This window comes from Canis lupus, chromosome 19, assembly GCF_003254725.2.
Source record: "Canis lupus dingo isolate Sandy chromosome 19, ASM325472v2, whole genome shotgun sequence".
Taxonomy (NCBI): domain Eukaryota; kingdom Metazoa; phylum Chordata; class Mammalia; order Carnivora; family Canidae; genus Canis; species Canis lupus.
This window is the reverse complement of record NC_064261.1, coordinates 43,211,873-43,239,511: the sequence shown is the minus strand read 5'-3', so window position 1 is coordinate 43,239,511 and position 27,639 is coordinate 43,211,873. Positions and strand designations below refer to the sequence as shown.

Genomic DNA, 27,639 nt, shown 5'->3' with positions numbered 1-27,639 from the left:
GTTATTGCTTAGGCTCCTAAACAATGAACAGTGGTTAGTATCCCTGGCCTCTACTACTAAAAGCCAGTTCCTCTCCTCTCTTTGTAACAATCAAAAATTTATCCAGCCTTTACCAAAGACATCTGAAGGGATAAAATAATCCCTGATTTAGGACCATTGGCCTAGAGAAAAGATTGAGTGGTTGAGTAGAAAGAAGTAAGATTTTTAAATGACTCAAATCAAACTTTATAGTTGAAAACTATACTATCTAAGATGAAAAATACACTAGATGAAATTAGTGACAACTTAGATATTACATAAGAAAAGATTAGGGAGATTGAAGATTGAGCAATATAGGGATGGACACCTGGGTGGCTCAGTGGGTGAGCATCTGCCTTAGGCTTAGATCATGATCCCAGGGTTCCGAGATCAAGTTCCACATCGAGCTTCCCACAGGGAGCCTACTCCTCCCTCTGCTTGTCTCTGCCTTTCTCTGTGTCTATCATGAATAAATAATAAAAATCTTTTAAAAAAGAGCAGTATAAATTATCCAACAATAGAGCCTTGGGGGAATAATAAAGCATAGGTGAACTAGGAGAAAATTTCAAGTGACCAAATATACATGTAATTCTTTAACACAGAATCCTTTATCCAGTGATAATATCTTTCAAAAAGCAAGATGAAATAAAGAATTTCTCAGAAACACAATAGTTGAAAAAAATTACCCCAGCAGATTTCCACTACAAAGATATTAATATAAGTTCATCAAATTTCAGCAAAGTGCTCCACATGAAAATTTGGCCTCCACAAAGGAATGAAGACCACAGGAGATGGTAACTGCATGTGTAAAATAAACACTTTTTTATTACATAAATTTGTTTTAAAACTAATTAACTGTGTTTGGAGAAAATAATAACAACATGTTGTGGAGTTTATCACATTACAAGGAAATAAGTGCCTGACTATAATAGCACAAAGCCTGAGAAAGGAAAAACATAGAAGTATACTATTTTAAGGGCCTTATTTTATTCATGAAATAATGTGATATAAATTGAACGTAGACCGTGACAAGTTAGACATGTATACTATACTATAAACCCTAAAGTAACTTAATGAAGAGTTATAGCTAAAACACTTACACGGAGATGAGATCATTAAGAAAATGCAATCCAAAAGAGGGTAGAAATAGACGAAAAAAGGAAGGACAGACAGAAATTAAATAGAAAGAGGAGATTTAAACCCAACCATATCACTAATTACATCAAATATATGTGGTTTAGGAGCACCCGGGTGTCTCAGTTTGTTGTGTCCGACTCTGGCTCAGATCATGATCATGATCTCAAGGTGGTGAGAGCTGGTCTCGTCTTGGGCTTTGTACTGCACAGGGATCCTACCTGAGATTCTCTCCCTCTTCCTCTGCTTCCCCTCCTGCTCACAAATGCTCTTTAAATAAATAAATGAATAAACAAACAAATAAATTGTAAAAATAAATATATGTGGTATAAACACTCTTGTTAAAAATCAGAGGTTTTCAAAATAGATCAAAATCAAGATCCAACCCTCTACTGCTCCAGAGAAAGCCATTTGACATAGTGGGAACACAACAGATCACAAGTGAAAAGATGGAAAAAGACATGATGCTAACATGAATAAAAAGAACGGGGGCACTTTGGTGGCTCATTCAGTTAAGCGCCCAACTCTGAATTTTGGCTCAGGTCATGATTTCAGAGTCCTGGAATCAAGGACCTGCATAGGACTCCCTTATGTAGTCTGCTTGTCTCCCTCTCCCTCTGCCCCTGCACCTTCTCTTTCTCTCTCTTTCTCTCTCTCTATCTCTCTCCCTTCTGAAATAAATTTTAAAAATCTCTAAAAGAAATAGAAATAAAGAAAGTTTGACAGGTTATAAAAATATCAGATAAATAGATTCCAAGCAAAAATAAGGCAAAGTAAAGAAAATAAACACACTTTCTTATAAAGAAGTAAGAGAGTTCCTTATAACACATCTATACCACCAGAAATGTGTAAGAAACTCTTGGGCTGAAAATGATAACAACTAGAAACTTGGATTTATGCAATGGATTAAATTATGCTGGAATGGCATAATATATAGCTGAATAAAAAGAGTTTTCTTGGGATCCCTGGGTGGCTCAGCAGTTTAGTGCCTGCCTTTGGCCCAGGATGTGATCCTGGCATCCCGGGATCGAGTCTCACAGCAGGCTCCCTGCACGGAGCCTGCTTCTCCCTCTGTATCTCTTCCTTTCTGTCTCTCTCTCTCTCTCTCTCTCTCTGTGTCTCTCATGAATAAATAAAATCTTAAAAAAAGAGTTTTTTCACTTAAAAGTCTTTTTTTTTTTTAAAAAAGATTTTATTTATTTATTTGAGATAGAGTGAGAGAGAGAGAGAGCACACATGAGTCGTGGGAGAGGCAGAGGGAGAAAGAAAAGCAGGCTCTCCACTGAGCAGAGAGCCTGGTGCAGGGCTCAAACCCTGGACCCTGGAATCATGACCTGAGCTGAAGGCAAAAGTTAACCGACTGAGCCACCTAGGGATCCTTACTTAATGGTCTTTTAAAAAGAATTATTCAAAGAGAAACTCAAGACACTGTATATCGGATTTATAAAATATGTACAAGTAAAATATATCAAAGAAATATCATAAATGATGACATATAAAGTGGGTTAATGTTCTTTGAAGCTAGACTATGCTAAATTAAGGTGCAAATTTTAAGCTCCAGGGCAATTGCTAACAAATAGTAAGAATTATAGTTAACACAACGACAAAGCAGACAAAATGAATCTTAAAGAAAATGGACGAGGGGGAAAAAAGGGACATATAAGAACCATAGATTGAATTAACCAAAATCTGTCTAATCATTTTTAACCTAAGTAGGATAAACATTTCAGTTAAAAGAGTGTGTCGGTTTGGATAAAAATGCAAAAGTCAACTATATACTACTTACCACATATTTATTTATTTATTTATTTATTTATTTATTTATTTATTTATTTATTATTTTAAGATTTATTTATTTATTTATTCGTGATAGACACACACACAGAGAGAGAGAAAGAGAGAGAGAGGGGCAGAGACACAGGCAGAGGGAGAAGCAGGCTCCATGCCGGGAGCCTGATGCGGGACTCAATCCCGGGACTCCAGGATTGCACTCTGGGCCAAAGGCAGGTGCTAAACCGCTGAGCCACCCAGAGATCCCCTGGATACCCACTTTAAATAAAAAATACAGGTTAGAATAAAAAGAATGGAAAAGTTAAACAGAGCAAACCTTAATGATAGGATGAAGAACATGTATTCAATAATAGACAAAGTAGACTGGAGGACAAGGAATGTTTCTAGAGATAAAATAAGATATTTTGTAATAATAAAAGGTACAATTCATCAAGAAAACATAACCATCCTAAATGGATATGTACCTGTAAAAGAGATTCGAGCTACATGAAGCAAAAACTGGTAGCAATGAAATTAAAACTGACAAATTCATAATTATAGCTACAGATTTGAATGGTCTTTCCCAGGAATTGATAGACCAAGTAGACAGAAAATCAGTAAGTTGTAGAAGACATGAGCAACACTGTAATCCAACCTGACCACCTACAGAGAACTCTATCCAGCAATGGTGCAATACATATTCTTTCCAATTGCACATGCAACACTTATTAAGGCAGACTATATGCTGGAATGTACATGCAAATCTCAATAATTCACCTGACTTTCTTATGAAATACATGCTGTGTTTATTTTCATTTTATAAAGAAACCAAGAGAAAGAAAATTTAAATAAGTCAGTTGTTAGGGGGCTGAGATGATATTTAAATATGATGCTATTTCAGAGCTCATGAGCTTTACTTTAAGTTATTTAAAATATTGTCCCAGAGCACCATCTTCACTTCCTGTGAGGTCCATGAAGTAGACAGATATCTAGAGAATAGTTGCACAAACAATTATAAAACTCTGATAAGCTGGACTGGCTTGTAAAACTCTAATTAGGTTTGCCTAATACATTCTTAATTTATGCCTCTTGTCCTAGCATAAGTATACTGGTTTGGATTATGAATACTGTGATCTCAAATTTTATAGGCTTTTTTCCTTACTAAAGACAAACTTTTAGAAATTACTGTATACTGGCCAGTCACATGAAAAAAAAAAAAAGGTAATGAGGAGAAATGAGCATTAGAAGAGCCTGATCTGATAAACTGACCCTGAGAAATTGGCATCCCACCTACTTGAGAGGAGGAGGAAGATATTTGGCCTCCCTTTTTGATGAATGAGTCCTGGACAATTCTCCTTTGAACTACTATGAGAAAGAAAGAGAAATCCAGGATGATGGTGGTGATGATGGAAATTAATTGAGATAGAACATAGTACTAGTCATTTGGATGAGTTTTTAAGGAGATCCAAACGTTACTATCAACTCTGGCCCTTTCACATGTTATTCCTGCTCTCTAGACAATAGAGACTAGAACAGAAACATCCTCTAATCTAGCTCCACTTCTAACCTTTATACCACTGCCACCATCATAGAATTTTATTTTCCTCCTTCTATCTGTGGGTAGCTATCAATTACAACAAAATCACTTTGCAGTATAAGGCAGCAGCCTCCAGAGTAAACACAGCATGACAAGATGGTTGAACACCAGCAAAATGATCAGATTTGAATTTAATTTTTGCAAGATTCATTCTCTAAAAATTAAATTGCCTACTCTTGGAAGGGAATAAAAATGTAAAAATTCCAAAGATGAATTGGAACCAGAAAATGAAAACATTTAATATAAATAGTGAAACATTAAAATTCCACATCAATCTTTTCAGAGTTCTAAATTGGTACTGCCATGGAATAGAATTGTGCTGCTCTTAACTCTTAAGGAAACATACAGTTTCACTTGAAGAAAACATCCCAAGTTAGGTTATATGACTTGACATTGTCTTGTATAACAGCTTTTTAAACATTACATTATTTTCTGTTTTTTAGAAGAAAAAAAGTGCTGCATAAATAAATCTTATTTTGCCATCAAATATTTAAATTTTGTAAAGATGACTATTTCTATATATTTTTTTAAGATTTATTTATTTATTTTAGAGTGAGAGAGCATGAGAGCGGCATAGAGAGAGGAAAAGAGAATCTCAAGCAGTTGCCACACTGAGCAGGGAGTCCAATGCAGAACTTGATCTGAAGACCCTTAAATCATGACCTAAGCTGAAACCAAGAGTTGATGCTTAAACAACTGTGCCAACCAGGCACCCCAACTATTTCAATATGTTTTAACAAACAGAATCAATCTGACGAACTTTTTAACTTAAGATATTTTTTTCAGAATTAAAGTATTTTAAAGAACTTTCAATGAATTTTTGTGTCTTCTGCTAGAACCTATATCCGATTAGAAATGTGATTATCACAGCAAGACTCTTATTGACAGCAAGAAATAGCTCCCCATTTGAAGCAGATAGTAGTTTCTCTGATAGTTTAGCCTTATAGAAGTGTTTTTGTTAACTTTCTATAGCTCTCTGATGATTTATTTGCAAATATTTTAATATATATGAAATGAATGACAGAATGTTTTGAATTTCTCCTTCTCCTTCCAGTTAAGGAGAAAGGATGTCCTCACCACACTTATTTCTTGATCTTCCATAATTTCCCAATTGTCGTCAAGAAGTTTTCCTTTATTTTGCTTTTTTAAAAAAATATATTCTATTTATTTGAGAGAGGAGAGAGAGAGAGAGAGAGAGAGAGAGAGAGAGAGCATGAGCTGGGGGGAGTGGCAGAAGGAGAGAAAGAAGCAGGCTCCGCACTGAGCAGCACCCTGGGATCAAGACCTGAGCCGAAGGCAGATGCTTAACTGACTGAGCCACACAGGTGCTCCAAGAAGTTTTATTGATGTTAAGGATGTGCTCTTTTATAAGAATGATGGCCTTAAAAATTCAAATTACTTTTACTAATTTTTATCTATTGGATTAAATTTCTTTGAACCAGCTCCATGGGAGCCTGGAATAAGGTCTGGGATGACTTTATACAGGTTACACATAAACAATTCCATTTCAGACAGACTTAAAAATTGCACTCCTGTAACTGCCAACAACATAAACATTTTGAGATCCACTGTCATTCCTTTATTTCAAAAATTTCAACCAGTGTTAAAGTTAAAAAATCTACTTAGAATTAAGTATCTATAGCCTTGTGGTATCCCACAGATAAACTCCAGCTGCAAGCCATGATAGTGAGCCTAGATTTAATGTTTGACTTTCAGGTTGACAGAGTGAGTAATCTGAGCCCAAGTTGATAGTAGTGACCCTCAACTAGAACAAATTGATGTATTAACAAATTCTTCTATGTGGACTTCTCAATGCTTCCAGAAAAATATGCTACTTTTGAGAGGTAGTAAATAAAAACCATCAGAATAAAATCTCTTCACAAATGCTCATTTCCGCACAGGATTTTCTTGACCTTTCAATAATAGAAATGGCAACACTGAAATATTTTTTAGTCTATCTCATTATTAAAATAATAAATGAGTAAGGAGCACCTAGGTGGCTTAGTTGGCTAAGTGTCTGACTAGTAGTTTTGGGTCAGGTTATGATCTCAGGGTCTTAGAATCAAGCCCTGCATCAGGCTCTGTGCTCAGCAGGGAGTCTGTTTGATATTCTGTCTCTCCCTCAGAACTTCCCACTTCTATCACTCCCTCTCTCTCAAATAAATACATAAATCCTTAAAATAATAATAATACCCAAATAGCCAAAGGAATGTTGACAAGGAAACCCAGAGCTGGAGGCATCACAATTCCAGACTTCAATCTCTATTACAAAGCTGTAATCAAGACAGTATGGAACTAACACAAAAACAAACACATAGGTCAATGGAATAGAATAGAGAACTCAGAAATGGACCCTCAACTCTATGGTTAACTAATCTTTGACAAAAGAGGAGAAAATATCCAATGGAAGAAAGTCTCTTCAACAAATGGTGTTAGGAAAATTGGACAGCCACATGCAGAAGAAAGAAACTGGACCATTTACTTACATCATAAACAAAAATAGACTTAAACTGGAAGAAAGATCTAAATGTGAGACAGGAATCCATCAAAATCCTAGAGGAGGGATCCCTGGGTGGCGCAGTGGTTTAGCGCCTGTCTTTGGCCCAGGGCGCGATCCTGGAGACCCGGGATCGAATCCCATGTTGGGCTCCCGGTGCATGGAGCCTGCTTCTCCCTCTGCCTATGTCTCTGCCTCTCTCTCTCTCTCTCTCTCTGTGACTATCATAAATAAATAAAAATTAAAAAAAAAAAGAAATTAAAAAAAAATCCTAGAGGAGAACACAGGCAGCAAACTCTTTGACCTCAGCTGCAGCAACTTCTTGCTAGACACATTGCAAGGGGAAACAAAAGCAAAAATGAAATTTTGGGACTTCATCGAGATAAAGAGCTTTTCACAGCAAAGCAAACAGTTGGCAAAACTAAGAGGCTACCTAAAGAATTGGAAGAGATATTCACAAATGTCTTATCAGATAAAGGGCTAGTATCCAAAATCTATAAAGAACTTACCAAACTCATTATCCCAAAGATAAAAAGTCCAGTGAAGAAATGATCAGAAGACATGAAAGACATTTCTACAAAGAATATATACAAATGGCCAAAAGAGGCATGAAAAAATGCTCAACATCATTCAGCATCAGGGAAATACGAGTCAAAACCACAATGAGATACCACCTCACACTGGTCAGAATGGCTAAAATTAACAACACAGGAAACAGCAGATATTGGTGAAGATGTGAAGAAAGGGAACCCTCTTCTACTACTGGTGAGAATGCAAACTGGTGTAGCCACTCTGGAAAACAGTATGGAGGTTCCTCAAAAAGTTAAAAATGATGACCCAGCAAATGCACTACTAGGTATTTATCCAAAGGATACAAAAATGCTGATTCAGAGGGGCACAAGCACCCCAATGTTTATAGCAGCAATGTCCACAATAGCCAAACAATGGAAAGCAACAAAATGTCTAAAAACAGAAGAATGGATAAAGAAGATGTAGGAATTTACATATTTATATAAATATATATATTTATATTTATAAATTATATATATAGATTCCTACATTCCTATATATATATTACTATATTATATTATATTATATTATATTATTATATTATTATATATTATATATATTACTCAGCCATCAAAAGAATGAAATATTGCCATTTGAATGACATGGATGAAACTACAGGATATTATGCTAAGTGAGGTAAGTCAGTCAGAGAAAGACAAATACCACATGATTTCACTCATATGTGGAATTTAAGAAACAAAACAGATGAACATAGGGGAAGAGAAGGCAAAATAAAATAAGATGATTAACCAGAGAAAAATAAACAATACAAGACTCTTAGCTATAGGAAAATCACTGTTGCTGGAGGGGAGGTGGGTGGGGGGGGGGATATGGGGTAACTGGGTGATGGGCATTAAGGAGGGCACTTGATGTAATGAGCCCTGGGTGTTATATGCAACTGATGAATCACTAAATTCTACTTCTGAAACTAATAATACAGAATAAGTTAACTAAATTGAAGTTAAAAATTAAAATAAAGAAAAAATAATATAATAATAAATGGGTGTGGGAGATAAGAGAAAAGTGGTGAGACGTAGAACTTAAGTAATGAATGGATTGTCATAAATTCATTGTTGTGAATCTTTGCTGGTTTAAAGAACAAACATGTAAGAATATATTAGATGTGGTAATAATCACAAAAATAAGAATTAAATTGACAGATTGAGGTTCCATGGTAATTCTCCAGAATAATATCCATATCTATATTTCCTAGCATGGATGTCAAAGGTTTTGTTTTTCTAATTTCCAGAGTAACAAACTCCACCTGGGATACAACTCAAGGTGTATTTCTTTCCATCTCTTATATTGATAGTGGCCTTTATAATCCTTTTCTCAGTATTTATATAGTCATTTGACTTCTCTCAGAATTTATATAGTCATTTGAGTGGAACCATTTCACAGTGGTTTGAATATGAAGTCAAAGATCTTTGGGAGACATTTTGGAAGGATACCTGTTACACTATCAAACCAATTTTTAGATTAATGAGAATTATATTACCATGCCATGCTTAGAAGAGTTTTTCAGAAAAAAACCTAATTTTGCTTATTTTAAGAAATGATATAAATGAATGGCTTTAACAAAACAATTAGTTGGATAATTGCTAGTACAGTGTTTTTTTAAGGAAATAAATGTGAACACTTTCTTATGAGAGGTAGATAGGTGACTATCCATGTTTTGTTTTGTTTTTTCTCCTGAATAATGTATGCGTTATCTACCAGACAGGTAGAAATTTTCAGATATCACCACCAACATACCTGTAATCATTTGCTCAGAATGACAACATAATTTTTCAAGATTTTGGAGTTTTCCAGAGCTTTCTACTTTCCAATTTTGTTATATTCTAGAATTTCATTCTTGAATTTTAGGCCACTGAAGTGGCTTTTTATTTTTTATTTTATTTTATTGTTTTAAAGATTTCATTTGTTTATTCACGAGAGACACATAGAGAGAGAGGCAGAGACACAGGCAGAGGGAGAAGCAGGCTCCCCCTCGGGAGCCTCATGTGGGACTCGATCCCAGGACCCTGGGATCATGACCTGAGCCAAAGGCAGATGCTCAACCACTGAGCCACCCAGGTGCCCCCGAAGTGGCTTCTTAAAATAAGAATGATGATATTTATTCTGTACTTCCACCATTTTAATTTATTTTCCCAACATCCATTCATTAACAGACCCCTCCCCACACACAGTTAGATACTTTTGAGTAAATGTGCCATGTGTTCAGAAATTTTTTTTTCAGAGTATTTTATTTTTCAGAGTATTTTTCAGAGTATTTCAGATATAACTATCTGATGAAAGCACATCCCAAATTATTACTTATGGCTGTAATTGGCTTTGATTCCTCTTCAGGGCTTGCTCAGGGCAGCCAACTAAGCAAAGGAATATAAACTTTTGGATTTGCATCTTATTTCTTGCTTCATTAATTTCATTAGCTTCCAAACTGATGAGTTCTTTGAATTAAAATGTCATTTACATTTAATACCCAAAATCACTTTCTTTGCATTTTAAACCTTTTAATTGTATTTTTGAATTCTAGTTCTAAATTGTGCTAGTCAAAGTCTTAATTAGATTTATGTCATAGGGATACAGAAGTTAGCTGAAGAGTAACAAGCTTAAATGAGAAGATTTTCTTTATAAGGACTTGCAAAATGGCTTAAATTATGTGTTATGCAATGTAGATTTTCTATACTGTGTAACTAAAGGTATATGTCTAAGATCAGTGAATGGTGTACACAGGTAACTATTGATTTATATAGAAAGATAAAATCTGGACACCTGGAGAAGAGACCTTTCTTTTTTCCAGCAAGAACAAACTGTGTGGGATTTGTATGGCGTCTCACTTAGGAAGAGAAGATTTTATTCTGCTGTTTACTTATAACAGTGACAAATGGTGGCTAGAAGGAAAAGCAAAGTATGTAATCAATCTTAACACCTTTGTGTTTTTCTGAGAAAAAAAAAAAGAAAGAACAACAACAAAAAACCCAAACAAAACCTAAAGAAGGACAAAGTGAAGGTTATAATTTAAGAGAAAAAAAAATATCTCGTTTCTGCTATTAATGATGATGATGGTGATAGTGATAATGACAGCGGTGATAATACAAGCAATGAAAACTGTCATTCCGGGATCCCTGGGTGGCGCAGCGGTTTAGCGCCTGCCTTTGGCCCAGAGCGTGATCCTGGAGACCCTGGATCGAATCCCACGTCGGGCTCCCGGTGCATGGAGCCTGCTTCTCCCTCTGCCTGTGTCTCTGCCTCTCTCTCTCTCTCTCTGTGACTATCATAAAAAAAAAAAAAAAAAAAAAAAAAAAAGAAAACTGTCATTCCTAATCTTTAAAAGGACACTACACGTTAGATATTATCATCAAAGTCTCATAGGTGAGGATATTTGAGGTTTACAGAGGACAAATAAAAAAAATGGCCTAAATTGACACTTCTGAAAAATGACAGAATAATAAACAAATCCAGTTTAGTCTCTTTGAAGTCTAAGGCCTTCTTGGACTTCATGCTGCTCATCCTGAAGACACTCAGTGTCAGTGGTAGTCATGTGTGGTTCAATTGTTTATTTTCTGTACTTGCAATTATATAGAAAGTTCAATTTCTAAAATCCTTCCTGAAAAGTGCTTGGAACTTGTATTTTCACTCTTTAAAAAATAAAAAGAATTTGATGTTTTAAAGCACAAATATAACTCTATTCTAGTGTGGACATATTCAAAAAAGCTGAAACATAGTATGAAGATTCAAAGTATAGCAAAATTTGTCTCATTAAAAAAAGATAAACCATATAGTCAACCAAATTGCAGCTCCTGTCACATGACTAAAATTATAAGGCTCAACAAAATTCATAAAGTATGAGTACATTCATTTAAGCAAAGGCCACACATCTAAGCTCAGACCCTTTTACTGGCATTATTGTGATTCTAACATGTGCTGGTTTGATTCTTGCCCAAGAAAAGACATTAAAAGCATGAGATTCGGAGTCACATAAACATGGGACAAATCCCAGATTTGCCAATAGCCACATGGCTTTATATTTAACTTTTTAATACTCTATTTTTTATAGAGCGAGATTAACTAGATTGGACCTCATAGTGTTACTGTGCACAGTAAATTAATAAGGTACTATATAAGTGGACATATTATCATCCTCAATCTTGTTGTTAAAAGAGCACTAACCTTGGTTTAGAATATGACCAGATGAGATTGCTTTTTGGTGGATTCTCATTCATTTACTGAACTTTATCTGAAATCAGATCATTTGCCTTGTTCTTTGCTAGGCACTGATATGGAAGAGGAATAAAATACACACTCTCTCTCTCCTGGGTCCCACTTCTTTGTCATCCTTGCTCCCAAGCTTCCTACTGGCTTGAGATTTAACTGAAGTTTTTTTTTTTTAATTTTTTATTTATTTATTTATTTATGATAGGCACACAGTGAGAGAGAGAGGCAGAGACACAGGCAGAGGGAGAAGCAGGCTCCATGCACCGGGAGCCCGACGTGGGATTCGATCCCAGGTCTCCAGGATCACGCCCTGGGCCAAAGGCAGGCGCCAAACCGCTGTGCCACCCAGGGATCCCTAACTGAAGTTTAAGAGCTCAGAATATCCAAAGACCTGTTCGAGATTAAGACTCTTTTTTCATCTCCTTCTTACAGTCTAAAAACTTTAAAATGGGGATGAGCATGATCCTATTTAAAAAATCATTCTGACCACTCTAAATGAGAAGTGGGGAGAATGCCTGTGGATGCACATACATCAGGAAAGACTCCAAGGCAGGAGTCCAAGGAAGACATTACAGTAGGCTTAGCAAAGTCAGTGGCTGGTGGAGATGGAGAGAAGATGATGGACTTGAAATAGAGAAGCAAGGTAACACTGAAAGATCCAATAGTTTGGATATGTTAGCACAGGTAGAGGGAAGAAAATGAGGATTGGATTAATATTGATTTGGGGAAAAGGGACTAAGGGTAAACTAGTCTTGCATGGGAAAACCAAGAGATCAGCTTAGGATACGCTGAATTTGAGATGCTTATGACATATACCAAGCACAGATGTCAATCCAGTGTTGGCTAGAAGAAAGTGGAATCCCTAAGAAAGGTTTACACTGAGATATAAATTTTGGAATTCTTATTAGGCAGATAGGTTAAATCAATGAAAAAAATAAAAAGGCATGGTACCAGCCCTTCAGGAAATTCTGTGTATCAAGGTGAAATAAAGAAGAGGGTAATGTGTGGGAGATACCTAGCAGAATGCCTGGTACATATTTAAATGTAAATAAAAAAATTTTAATAGTAATAATTTAGAATTATAGCTGTGCTCGAATATCCATATGAGTATTACGCCAAAAGTAAAGGCTAGATATATCTCAAATACTTGAACCATTTGTAGTTACCCCCACTGAGTTACAGTTATGTTTGTAGAGTGCATTAATGATTCTATTGATCTACTAGTTATTTTTTTTCCATTGATCTTCTAATTAAGTTTTGACTTATGTTAATTTCCCCAGCTTTTATTTCCTAGATATTGGTTACTTGCACTTTGTACTGCTTTTACTACCTACACCACAATAGAGTTTTCTGAGCCAAATACCTCTCTTTGTGATTTAGCTGAGCAACAGAAGGCAGAGAACATTGCAATGATGCAAAATATATGGGGTGACCTTCAGTTTCCTTCTTCCTCTACTCTTCTGATCCAGCACTCTGAATGTTTTCATTTGGAATGTAAATCTGCTTTTCAACAAAGGCGACTTTGATTAAGTTCTCTAAGTTCTTGGGTGAAATTTCAGCCAACCCTCAAGGTCTTTGGTAAATTTTTACATTATTTAGTTTCTCAGTTGTCTTCAGCTTTACTAAAAGCAAAATCCTTATGAATTGTATTTTTCTGGATGGGGTACTCTTTGTCATTTGCTCTTCATTTTTGTACCTACATTTTAAGTCTAGGTACTTCCCCCTACCCTGCATTTTTTTTTAAAAAGATAAAGAATATTTAGAAGAAGAGTATTTATTTTGCTAAGTCTGTGAATGAAAAAACATAATTGATGTTCAGAATCGTAATCTTGCCCATAATTTCTAGATCTATTCATTATTGTCCTATTTGAAGATATTTCTGTCATATTTTAAATTGCATGACTGACAGAGAAACTTGGATATAACAGAATTTTCTGATGCTGAATATAGATGACATGGAGCACTTGCTCAGAGGTCTTAGAACACAGATGTCTAAGCTGTTATCTTGGGCCAAATCCTCACTTATTTTGCCAAAAGCACATATCAATTAAATGGAGTCAGAACTTTCTGCAATATTACATTCACATTCTGGCTCGCTGAATACATCAGCATTAACATTTTTGGGTTGGTTTATGTTTTTCCTTTTGAATTATCTAGGCATCCTGTCACTCATTGTTTTTTGTTTATTTGTTTTTATTGATTTTATCTATCTTTTAAAACTAACACAACTTTTTCAGACATCCCAGAGTTTACTTTAGTCCACCCTTAAATAAACTCATAAAATTTGAAAATAAAAACCTTAAGTTATAGTGATATAATAATGATTCGAGAGAAATAAGGAATGGTATAAAGAATTCTTTACTCAAGTCATTCTGAAATGGTTCTGTGCTTTTTCGTTGCATAATTTGGTGAGCTTGGGCAAAGTTTTTAAAAATATATTTTTATTGTTGTTTTAGTGATTAGTCTATTTATTTAAAGATTTTGTTTATTCATTTGAGAGAGAGAGAGCAGAGCAGGGAGAGGGGCAGAGGAAGGGGGACAAACAGATTCCCTGCTGAGCAGGGATTTCAAGGACAGGGGATCCCAGGACTCTGAGATCATGACCTGAGCCGAAGTCTTGATGCTTAAGCAACTGAGCCACCCAGGTGCCCCTTGGATGTATTTTTATTAAAACCTGGTAACTTTTTGTTTATTCAGTTTTTGATTGCTTCATTCCAACTTCTTTCTAGCATGGGCTATGTCTCCTACACTCCTCTATAGCTAGGAAAGACTATGTTCTACTAGGCAGATACAGATACACACATGAAACGTGGAGAAGGTGAGCAGCATGAGTCTGGGGAGACCAAGACTTCTGGAAAACATGTCGCCAAACTAATTCTAAATCTAGAAGTGGTGGCAGTGATTTCTTGATGTGGCCACTTTCTAATCACCACATGATTATGTGGTCTAAAGCATGGGTTAGCAGCATCTCTCTTATCAGATATATGATGATATATATTATGTATATATATGGTAATCCTTAATGAATCCCCTCTTACTCTATGTCACCAGAATAGATTGTGTTTCTATAACAACTAACCATACAGTAATGGCTTATATATGATGAAAAAATAAAACCCTTGGTTTATTTGAACCACTGTTTCTTGTTTGTTGTGAGGGCGGGTTCTGTTACTTCAGTTTCATTTTATAATTTAAAAAAGTTACACTCAAAGAATAGAACTTGCCACGTGGATTTGATTTAAGGAGCAAGTGGTGAGATGGATATTAAAAACCAGACATAGGGGGGATCCCTGGGTGGCTCAGTGGTTCGGCGCCTGCCTTTGGCCCAGGGCCTGATCCTGGAGTCCTGGGATCGAGTCCCGCATCGGGCTCCTGTCATGGAGCCTGCTTCTCCCTCTGCCTGTGTCTCTGCCTCTCTCTCTCTCTCTCTGTCTGTCTATCATGAGTAAATAAATAAAATCTTAAAAAAAAAAAACAGACATAGCAGAATAAAAAGCTAGTGACACTTGTTACAACATGGTAAAATATTTGGTACACTGTCACCTAATGTACCTTTGAAAGCAAACCATGTTACCAATGGAACTGAAAAAAAAATTCAAAATGTTGAGTTAGCCAATTTCTCTCTGTCAATATCTTCAGTACTGCAGGCGCCACTCATTTATTAGAAAGATCACCATTTCCTTACCACAGTGTAGTGTCACCTTCTGTTACATCAAGGGACTGCATATGTGTGGGTTTGCTATGTGTTTGCTTTTCTGTTCCATTGTTTTATTAGGTGTATTTTATTGCCAATACTACAGTCTTAATTATTGTAGCTTTGTAAGTTTTTTTTTAATGTGGTAGTATTTATTCTCTTTTAAGATTGTTATATTATATTGGGCCTACCTATTTCCATATAGACATTAGGTTCAAATTTTTGATTTCCAGAATTCACTCATAATTTTTTTTTAATTTTTTTTTAATTTATTTATGATAGTCACACACAGAGAGAGAGAGAGAGGCAGAGACACAGGCAGAGGGAGAAACAGGCTCCATGCACCGGGACCCCAACGTGGGATTCGATCCTGGGTCTCCAGGATCACGCCGTGGGCCAAAGGCAGGCGCCAAACCACTGCGCCACCCAGGGATCCCTCACTCATAAATTTTATAAAAAAGTTTTTCTAGACATTTTAACAGAATAAAGAATTGCTCTTCTGTCTCTACTTTTCTAAGATTTTAAAAAATGATACATGGATCCAGAATTTTTATTAAGATCCTGCATTGAAATGATCATATATTATTTTTTCTTCTTTATTCCATTAATGTAATGCAGTAGGCAGAAAAATGGTACAACCGGAAACTATAAATATGCTGTTACATGGCTAAAGAGATGTTGCAGCTATAAGTAAGGTTAATTACCTTAAAATAGAGAGGATTATCCAGATCATCTCTATCTGACACATGAGCCCTTAAATGCAGAGAACGTTCTCTGGCTGGGAAAGTAAGAAAGGATCACCCTGTCATTTCCTGAGGGTGGCCGTGTTAAAGCATGAAGAGCCCCAGCAGTCTCTAGGACTAGGTGCTGGTTGATGTCAGTGAGGAAACAGGATGGTAGTTCTCCAACTGCAAAGAACTGAATTCACTCAAGAGCTAGAATGGACTTGGAAGTGGATTCATCTCTAGAGCCTCTAGGCTCTCTATTATAATGTCAAATATTATAATATTAGCCTTGATATATGCCAAGCGGAGGACTCAGATGAGCTGCACTGTACCCGCCCTTTTGACACAGAACTACAAAATTATAAATCTGTATTGTTTTACACCACTAATTTTGTCATGATTATTATGACTGCAGTAGAAAACATGTAGAGAAATAAATTAACTGATTTTTAAAATATTAAACCAAACTTACATTTCTGAAATGATTTCTGGAATGAATAATTATTCATTATGTATTATCCTTTATATGTATTGATGGGTTTGATTTGCTAATATTTTGTAATTTTTTTCTTTACTCATACAAGAGATTGACCTATAATTTTCTCTTTTTTGTTAACATTTTTGTCAAATTTTGATATTAAGGTTATACTGCTCCCATAAAATGAGTCGAGTAGTTTGAAAGTGTTCCCAACTTTTTTATTCTCTGTACAGTTTCTATTAGATTGTATTTTTTTCTTTCTTATTTGTGTAGAGGATTTCATAAATGAAGCCATTGTGCTATGGGGAGTTCCTTTGTAGACAGAGTTTTGATAACAAATTCAATTTCTTTAATTGATGTAGAATATACAGTTGTTTTATTTCTTTTGTGTCTAGTTAAGTTTTTTTATTAATTGCCAATTTTACCTACATTTTCAAATAGAATTACATTAAGTTGAATCTTTAAATTTTAAATTTTGGAGGATCTCCCATTTTCCATCCTTGAAATGGACTAATTTTTGCTTTCTCTCTTTTCTTTTATTTGTTTTCCTAAGTACTAATCCATGTTATGGCTAATTTTGAAGAACATACTATCACCCTTGTTAATTTCTCCTATTGTGTGTTGTGTTACATTTCATTAATTTCTTCTTTCATCTGAATTATTTATTTTACCCCACCTTCTTTTGATTTAAATTGATGTTCTTTTCTGAGATGGACACTTAGCTCATTGATTATCAGCATTTTTTCTTGTCTAACATATTAATTTATGGCTAAAAGTTTATTTTAAATGTGGCTTTCTTTATATCACACATTTTAATATGTACATTATACAGAAAGGGACATTCTTGGATTCTCTGCAATAAATTGTGGTGACTCGGCAGGACTGAATCACTTCCCTGGAAGAAGAGTATAGTGGCCTGAGTGCTAAATGGAACTCAAGTGCTAGACTCCTAGCCATTATGTCAGTAATCCAGAAAGATATATTGTGACTGCATTTTCCCATTAGAATAAATACAACAATGTGCTGTCAACCAGAGACTAGAAAAAGGACTTGCAAACATTTGTTCAGCAGAAATGAGATGCAGAAAGGGAATTTAGGAAGCCAAGAGGCAAATTCCTGACAGATGTGGTCCTTGTAGGTAGTCATGTTCACCTAGCCCTGGGAAACCCGTGTCAGACTGAGGTCCAGGTAGAGACTGGACATCATTTGTACCAGTGCCTTATGTGACAAAACTGCAGCTACCTCCCAATTCATCTCTGCATGTCTGAATCTGAGCGTTATACACCCAGAAAGATGCTTTGGTACTTGATTTGTTTGTGACAAAAAAAAAAAAAAAAAAAAAGTACCTATTGGCTGCTTTTCTTCACAATCTCTTTTTCCTCCCTGGATATTTGCATGTTAGGATAGAGGATGAATTGGTTTTAGGACAGGAAAGGAATGCAATGCTAGGACTAATGTGCAGACATGAATTTATCATGAAGTTATTAAAGCTTAAAGGATTTCACTTAAGAGAGCATCCTGGCAGTATATTCACAAGGTCTTTTGTTTTTGGGGAAAAAAATTTTAAAGAAGATATTTAACCACAGTTTTAAAAGCTTTATGAATACCACTATCACAAAAGAAGTATCTGTTGACTTCCTAACTTACCTATATTTTTTTATCCTTTTGACTTCATACTCTAGATTTATCCCTGCTAAAGTATATGATTTTCTAGAAGCTACGGTATCTCCATCCAAGAAAGCTTTGCACTAAGATCCAAGCAGAATTTCAAATACTTCATCAAGAGAAGATGATGCAGTTTTAGGTAAATTATGAGTAATATCTTTGAATATGCAGTGTCTTTAGCCAGGGCCCTGCCAAGATTAGCAAGAGAGAAAGTGAGACAGATTGACATTTATTAATAGGTTCATGTCCCTTATTATTTGCCTTCCCCACCTCCACCCTTAATGAAGGAGCTTTACCTACACAGCAGCCACTCCTCCCACCCCAACAAAAACCTTGAAAATAACCTTTAAATGTAATAAATTTGGGGACCTCAGTATTGTCCTCTTGCTATTGTCTCCATTGCTATTCCTTTAATAGTTCTCCATTGACACTTGTACATGTGGTAAGCCAGGATGACTTTTGCCTAGGGAAGTCAAATGCACACTAAGTTAAATTTCAGAACTAATACAATGGGAGATTCACAAAGGCAAAGTGAACCTCTTACTTTTGGCCTAAAGTGTGAGAGGCTGGCTACATATTCATTACAAGCTTATCTTCTATATGACTTTGTCTTTATATGACCAGTCCTCTGTTTTATCTTTCTAAGTCACAGTTGAATAATGATGAGGCACGTCAGATATCTGGTTACCATGTACCCTTCCCAAGTCCATTCTATTCTCGTACCTTCTCAATGGGAGAATAGCATGATTGTAAGACTAAAGCATACAGGGCTTTCAGACTCTGTGAAGGTAAGTAAGTAAATATTAACACATATAGTCTTTGATAAGCATGCAAGTTGAATGTGTGCTGTTACATGTAATCTTAATATCCATGGAAAATTAACCAGATTCCATTTTTTGGTCCTAGCAAAAGATATTTAATCTATTTCCAAACCCTACCCCCCAACAAAAGAAAAGCAAAGGAGAAGAAATATGTGAATATAAGACATGCAAGCTAGGAGCTGTAGATAGAGATTTCAAAGAGAAGCTTTCGAAGTGAGAAATGAGGGAGGTATTGCATATGGAGGTCTGTCAAAGACAGAGAAAAATAAAAAGAAATTTAAAAACCATTGCTCTGGACTATTTGTCACCTTCATGGTGTTCTAAGAAGTAGAAGTCGAATAAAGGGCTTGAATTATTTTGAATTTGTTCTGTTTTCATGGGCTGTGTCATTTTAACTGCAACATTGCCCTAGGTCTGAACTGTGTGGGTCAGGGCTACAGCAGTATTTGTATGTATTAAATTTATAACTTCCCCATGAATCAGGGAAATTTTGCCCTGAATGTATTATTAGGTTTTCACAGGGTACTTCTGTTTGCTGTTTATCTTAGGAGTGTACTTATTAACTTGAACACATTTCCAATTTTCCCACGAGCCCTCTTATGCACACATTTAACAAAATTAGCCCTTACGTATTCAGGTTTTATCTCTAGAATTGTTTTTGTAATAATACATAATAGGCAGGTTACTGTTATTTTTGGAACTTATATTCTAACATTGTAATATTTCTAAAATGGACATTTTTATTCATTGGCTACTCCAGCAACTGAGGAAATCAAGCTTTTCTAATAGCTACTGGTTACCGGAGGAGTCTAATTAATTTTTGCCATTATGCAATGAGATCATGCAAATTTATTTCTGAAAAATTATATAATAAAATGCAAAAAAAAATCCCATCTTTGTTATTTCATGAGAAAACATTGGGTATTATTGGAGAAACATAAATGATCCCACAAGCAAGGGGATAATACATAGCTTAAGCTTTGTTTCCGAATAACTGATCCTCAACCAACAGCCTGGCACCATGAAAGCTACTGCTCCACCAATACTTCCCAGCACCTCTCTTATCTCAAAGAGAAATCATCAAAGATCAGATCATTTTAGTTTGGTTCCCCAAAAAAGCAGGTCCAGAGTCAAGGATATGGATACATGTATTTCATTTGGATGTGATCCAAGAAAATGGAGTGGCGGAAGAAAGATGAGCTCAAATTCTCTGACTTGCGTGTGTGTGTGTGTGTGTGTGTGTGTGTGTGTGTGTGTGTGAAGAATGAGGTCTACTCACTCGCTAGCTTTATAACTGCTTTGATGAAAGCTAGGTGATGACTGCTTCGACCGAAGAGTAGAGTAGAAATGTATGACAGAAGTGATGCTGCGTAATTACAGAGATTAACTACAAGAATCTTTGCTGCTTTTGCCTCAGTATTTTGGAACAATATGTATCCCTGGGGACTCCAGGTCAGCACATAAGTCAAAAGTACATTGCGATTGCCATTGTGGACAGGTCCCATGTTAATTCTGTAGCACATCTTTCCTGCTCTATGTTCATGATCCCAAAGCCTTTAGAGTAAGGCCAGAGAATATGGTTACAGTACCAAGTATCTGCTAATCAACTGGATTTCAGTTCCCAGATGTTTGACTGAAAGATCTCTTTGAGTGGTTTTGCTTACGTAGTTTCTGTGATTTATGTATAGGATTTTAAAACTTGTTCTTAACTTGAACTTCATGCTGGGTCAGAATCTAAAGAGAAACTATTACTGCCTATAGATATAGAACTTGACCTTCATCATGAATTAGCCAAAACAAACAAACAAATAACAACCACAGAAAGTCTGTGTAAGATACAAATGTGACCTCCTCTTGTTGTATCCGGAACAGAAAAGATATAGGGGATATACCAAAACAGTAAGATTGCAGAGATTTCTTTCAGGTGAGTGGAAAGAAGAAGCTAAAGTCAAATACCTGACTTTCTTATGTTTGCCTTCTTTTATGCTCAAAGCTGAGTTCCCCCCCCCCCCCCCCCCCCGTAATGACCAAGTTCTTGTGGAAAAGAGAGTAAATATATGCTGGGGGAAGGTACAGGAGATTTCTAAGGAGGAGACTTTGCTGATGGGTAGAACTATCCCAAAGTTATCATGAATTGCCAGAAAGGTTATAAACCTCATGCTGATCTTATGTTCTTTTTCTTTTAATTTTTATTTATACTAATATAACTTAATGAAAACAACACAAGTCATTGTACTGCAGTCTTCTAGTATCAGAAATAAAAAGAAACCATGTCGCCAGCCAGAGAACATTATGACATAACCCATGTCTCTAAGGTTTAGAGATAGTCACCACACACTCATTTTTGAGAGAAGACAATATCTTCAACAGCTTATGAGTCCCAGGAAGATTGGATAATTCTTCCATAAGAGGAGAGAGGGTTAGCATTTCCATCACAGGAGCCTCATGAGTACAGCAATGATGGCTTTGCTGAAGAGTTACCCTCATTGTGGCAAGATTGCACTAAAACCAAAATCCAGTAATTTTCCTTTGGTACAGTTGAATGGAGCTAAGGTTCTCATTCATTGTCTGTAGGTAATTCTCAGATGTTTGATTTTTCATTTTATTCCAGCAAGTAAGACCACTAATTTAACATTCACGCCAACACTTACATCATTATAACAAAATGATTAACCTTCCAAGAATGTGTTTGACTGCCCGGTGACTATCTCTGGGGTTTCTGACAATATGATGTATGAAAAAACAAAAACAAAAACAAAAACTAAGAAACTGAGGTCAAGAAAGATTTTCCTGGCAATCCTTCTAACTTAAGTATAGTGTTTTCAAAACCTAATGGTAAGACTGTCTTTTAACGTAGATACCTGAAATGTTACAGTGCTTCATACATATTAATATAGTTAAAAAATACAGCAATGACTTCCTTGTGTTTATTTCTAGTCACTTGGTATTTCTAACCTTGATTTGCCTCCTTTTCTACTTTGTGCTTCAAAGAATTCAGCTAAGCCTACCACTTAACAACTTTTCTATTGCATTGTACAGATACAGTATAGGTGACTTAAATTATTGGTTGATCTTTCCTTTTTAAAGTAACTTTAGTTGATGATGTGGTAGTGTACTTGTTACTGCTTTTGTTGTCTTGATAAATTCTGAAGATTAACTTGATTCTTTCATTTTCTTCTCAGTAGACGACTTGGTTCTTTCTGTTATCCCTTGTTTTGTCTGATTTAATGACTATTTTGTTGATCACTTGCCTGCAGTTTCTAGTACTGTCACTGTTCTTTTCACTTAATTATTTGAGTGATTACACCATTTTCTCTTAAAATAGAGATTAATTTTTAAAGTCTTGTCAATTAGTCTCTCACACCTTTAATGATGTTTACTACAACAAGTAGCAAGATTTATTTCAGATTTCAGTCTCTCTTTCTTTTTTTCTAGATCTCTTCTCTCTCTCTCCTGATAAAAGTCTATGCCAATGAGCACTGAAACAATAATGTGATGAAAAAATCATCTTGAAAAAATATGGTCCTATATTTGCTACTGATATCTGTAGAAACTTAATAACTCAGAATCACAAAAGCCATGACTTAGTGAATATGTAAACAAGGATGATGAAATGAGGTAAAAATTCAGAAAATAGAGTCTAAATTGAAATATTCAAAACCAAATTCTTCAAAATCCCGAGGAAAAAATATATGATTGCATCAATCCTAATTTATTTGAAATACGTATCTAATGAAACTCAGACTTGTAAATCTGTCAGGTAAGTACGTAGTACTGAGATTCTTTATATAGATATAAATACATAGAAGAGCTTTATGAGAAAAAAGTTATTAGATGATGTTTTTGGAATCTTACCATGCCATTTCTAATCAAGGAAAAGCAAGAAGTTATGGGGGACTGTGTTGGGGAGAATCAACCTCTGTCTAGCTCATAAATATTATATGTCTACAACTTTCAGGATTGTAGAAACATAGAAATATCATGGCTCATAATTGAAATGCCTATTGGATTATATCTATTCCAAGCTGCAGATCTGATCTACATATTGCTTCTATATGGTAGAGACAACTCTGATCACCAAGATTCATGCTCTCTTCATGGCTTGAAGCAAGTGTTGGAATGAAGCTGTCCAGCCAAGCATGTGTTTTTCAGCCATCTTGTATCTAAGCAGAGACATGATTAACTCTGGCTAATAAAATGTGAGCAAAAGTAATGACTATCACTTCTTCAATACGAGAGTTACAGTCTACGTGTCTTTCTCATGCTTTTCCCACACACCATGGAAAACTTGCTGGCCCCATGTGGAAGAGCTCAGCCTTATAAAATGCAAGACATCTGAATCCTTGAGTCTGGTTGGAGGAAAGCTAATATGGCACATCTGTTCAGGCTGGTACAGTTTTTCTGTAAAAGACCAACTTTGTGAGTATTTTAGGGTTTGTGGACCACATGTCTGTCACTTCTCTTTCTTTCCCTCATCCTCCTTCTTTCTCTTCCTGTTCATCTCCTTCTAAGACCTTTAAAAATATAAAAATCATTCTTAGCTTGTGAGTCATTTACAGTCTGTGGGACAGATAAGCCTGTGGCCCTAGTTTGCTAATCCTTATACCACTGAAATTTGGAGGTTTCGCAATAGCCATAAGCATATTCAGATTAATGCACTCTATAACAAGGGTTGGCAAACTTCATCCAGGCTACCTCTGTCCTGTGGCCTGTTTGTATAAATAAAATTTCATTTTGACAAAGCCAGACCCACTTACTTCCATAAGTACTTCCAGTAATCTCTATGGTTACTTTTGTGCTATAAAGGCAGAACCAAGTAGTTGCAACAGAGACAAAGACTATAATATTTGCTGTCTGTACCTTCACAGAAAAATCTTGCCTAACCCTTTTCTAGTAACTTTGATAATAGTTTCCTTGCCTCTAAAGTATCTCTTCATTAATGTGGCAGTCACAACTCTCAGGGGAGCTGTTTTTCCAACCTAGTAGAAATTTCTCTCTCCCATTAAGACAGAATCTCTTTTCCTGTAACATCATCCATTGATCCTCATTTTTTCCCCATAACCTCACAGCATAAGATACCCTCTTCTACGGAGTAGCCTCTCAAACAGTGGGGTACTTTTGAGAAGAGGAAACTGAGGTATAGTAGATGTATCACTTGCTTACCACAGAGAGGTGTAGTTTGCTCTCTTTTCCTTATATTTCCGCAAGTATTTGTTAGAATCTAAAAAAAAAGAAACAATTAGTTCAAAGTGTCCTCAAAAGTGAGTTCTTAATGTATATCTTAAATTTTGAAAGAAATATGATTTTCAGTTTTATGTTTCTACTCTGAGAGATATTGGAGATATTCCTTTTTGCTTTAATGACATTTAGGATGAGATTGTGTAATGATTAGCATTCAGGAGTGAGATTGTGGGGTCAGACTGACCTAAAGTCTAAATACGACTTCAAGGCTAATCAACGGTTTAACTCTGAGCAAATTTCTTAAGTCGCTATGGTTCACAACCTGCGTCTGCCAAATTGAAGAATTGTTATTTAGAAAAACTATCTAAGAAATACCTGTGTTTTGAATGTTTAAAAAGAAGATACATTTGTAATGTTCGGCACTATCTGTAACGCATCAGAAACATTAAGAAAATGTCATTTATTATGGTGCTAGCATATTCTCATTTCTTTTGTATATAAGCATGAGGAATAGTATCTTATTGTAATGTTGTCTATACATACTGTCATACAAGGAGCATGGTGTGTGGGTTTTGAAAATTTATGTTGAAATCAGTTAAAAATCAACTTATGTTAAGACTATCCTAACTTTCTTGCATAATTCTTTAGAATTTTTTACAAGTGCTATGATATAATTGTACATTTGTTTGTCCATATGCATTTGTAAACACTATGTTAGCGTAGTTTTGTACAGTTTAAGCTGTTTTGAGAGCACATACAGTCCTTATGCATACCATCTCCCATTTGCTGCCTTTATTATTTATCACACTAAAAGGAGAACCATAGAATCTTAGAGGGCATGAGAATTTAATCTAATGATACTTCATCTAAGGCATAATAGCTTTAACAACATTTATTCAGTATTCGACAAATATTCACTAAGTGTCTGCCCTGTATCTTACAACACTTCTCATCTGTGTTCTCTTGGAACATTCATTCTAGTCAGGGAGAAAGACAACCAACAAGTTAACAATAAATAAACAAGGGCAATGTGGTAATAAGATAAGGGTTATTCTTTTGAGAACAAAGATGCCTCTTATCACTAATACTCAGCTCAAATGCTACCTCCTCAGAGAGAAAACACAAGGTAAGAACACTCCAGGCTAAGAGAACTGCAAGTAAAAACTCCTTAAGTTAGAGATGAGACAACATGGGGGGAAATAGCATCAAATGGCAAGACATCATTTGGGGATGGCTTAAAATTACATATTACAACTTGCATGATCAGTAGAAAATCTTTACTTCAGGAAAATAAACTTTCCTTTAACACCTTCCAGTTGTTTCTAGTTTAGTGTTTTAGAATTGTGCAATAATATAAGCTTAACTTTCTTAACGTTTAGCTCATTAATACCAAACTTCCTCATTTCTTTTCAACATTACAAGAGTGTATAATAGGAAGTATCTTGACTTTGTTGTTAGATAAATATCAACTCTGATATATATTAGCTTGGTAGTCTCAGGAGAACTACATTATCTTTCTTAGCTCCACTATTCTCTTTTCCAAAATAAGGAAAATCACACCCAGCTCCCAGGAATATTGTGAGGATTAAATGAGAGAACTTTGTAAAGTACAAAGATAGCACCAGGTACATAACATGTGTTAAATGAAAGGCAGCTATAATAATAACAGTCATTACGTTCTTATTACCCTTGTTTTATGGCAGCTCTTCTGTCCATCAATGTTCCTCTGAAAGCACAGGTCTCTGAATTTAACATAGAACTCTAGGTAGGGCTCATTGAGGTCATCAGTTAAGAACTATTGTATTCTTTGTTCTTTACACTTCACTTTTATAATTGAGGTCTTCAATGTTTTAAATCTTTTTGGCAAGTATATGATACTTATATTGACCTCACTGTAAGGAAATATTTTTATCTTATATCTTATTTGCATATGTTTACCTTTTTTCTTTTTATGTGAACTGTTAGATTTCTGAAACTTACATGGGATGCAACGTAAAAGAGGATAAAATCCTGGCTCTGTGGCCACATCTGGCTTTCAGTGCTGGCTTTGAATCTGTCAGAACTGGAGCAAGTTGCTAAAAAATTCTGAACACTTTCCTCATTTGTTGAATGTGAATATTAATAATTACTCTGTAGTACTTTTATAAAGATTAAATAGGACAATATATTTAAAATGTTAACATAAAGTCTAGGATATTATAATAATAATAGATCAATAAATGGTAGCTATCATTAACATTCTATTAAACTGTAATTTGTTAAATTGTTACTCTAAATAAGTCTCTCTTTGTATTTTTTCAAGATTTTATTTGAGGGAGAGAGAGAGAGCACTAATGGGGGTAAGGAGGGGCAGAGGGAGAGGGAGAAGCACTCTCCCTGCTCAGCAGAGAGCCCAAAGTGGGGCTCAGTCTCAGGACCCTGAGACCATGACCTCAGCCAAAGGCAAATAGGAATATATATGAATGGTCAGTTTACTATAATCCCTGTGGTCTTGCCATTTGCAATGGTATCTGTTTATTTGGACAAAGCAGGTCTTTATTCCAACAAATTATAGTATAAGGACCTATTTGATACAGCATTCTCCATTCTGCTATGTAAAATTGCATGGGCATATTTTTGTACATTTTGATTTGTTAAATCCCCTTTCAGAAGGTATCAAGCCTTGCTATTAGATTTTGATGTAATTTATGTCAGTTCTTTGAATCTTAGTAATGACTCTACTGATAAGTAGTGCACTCTGGGACTTTGGGATTTGGTAAATGATATGGAAAAGCCATTCCAATTGCACCATAAGAAGTAATAACTTTTATAAATGTATAAAATAATCAGTTGAACTGAAGTTAAATGAGTCTAATTTAAATAATACAAATGTTATAAAGCAATAGTGAGTCCAAATTTTACCCATCCTACTACATTTTTAAGACTTTAAAACTTGCAAAATTCTGTTCTTAAGGGAAAAAAATAGAAAAATAAAAATTTTTGAGAGGGGGAATAGTATGTTCATGGTCTCAAAGTAGAAAAGATTGATTCTTTATTCATAATTTTTATTCCTTGTAGAGACTCCTAGGAGACATGAAAAGTAAATTTATGTTGAAATTAATTTTGCAGATAATAATATGCATTGTTATTTCAATTTTAAGTGCAACTCCATTCTTCAATTCTAAAATACAAGATAATGTTATAAAGATTGGTAATTATGTTTTGAAGGGGAAATTGCTTTGATGATATTGATTCTAAAATCTACATGGTTTACTTTTTGATCTTGTCATTT

At 35.3% G+C, this 27,639-nt stretch overlaps 1 protein-coding gene across 25 annotated transcripts in view; it reads left to right on the top strand.

The window, feature by feature from the left end:
- LOC125753068 (protein SREK1IP1-like) overlaps window positions 1-27,244 on the top strand; it is a 187,002-nt gene extending 159,758 nt beyond the window's left edge. For 4 of the 25 annotated variants that reach the window (XR_007404005.1, XR_007403992.1, XR_007403991.1 and 1 more), the window contains one exon: window positions 18,384-18,995. The gene's annotated coding sequence lies outside the window, so the exon portion shown is untranslated. The other 21 variants (XR_007404004.1, XR_007404016.1, XR_007404009.1 and 18 more) reach the window with 15 other exon arrangements.
- The last annotated feature ends 395 nt before the right edge of the window (window positions 27,245-27,639 follow it).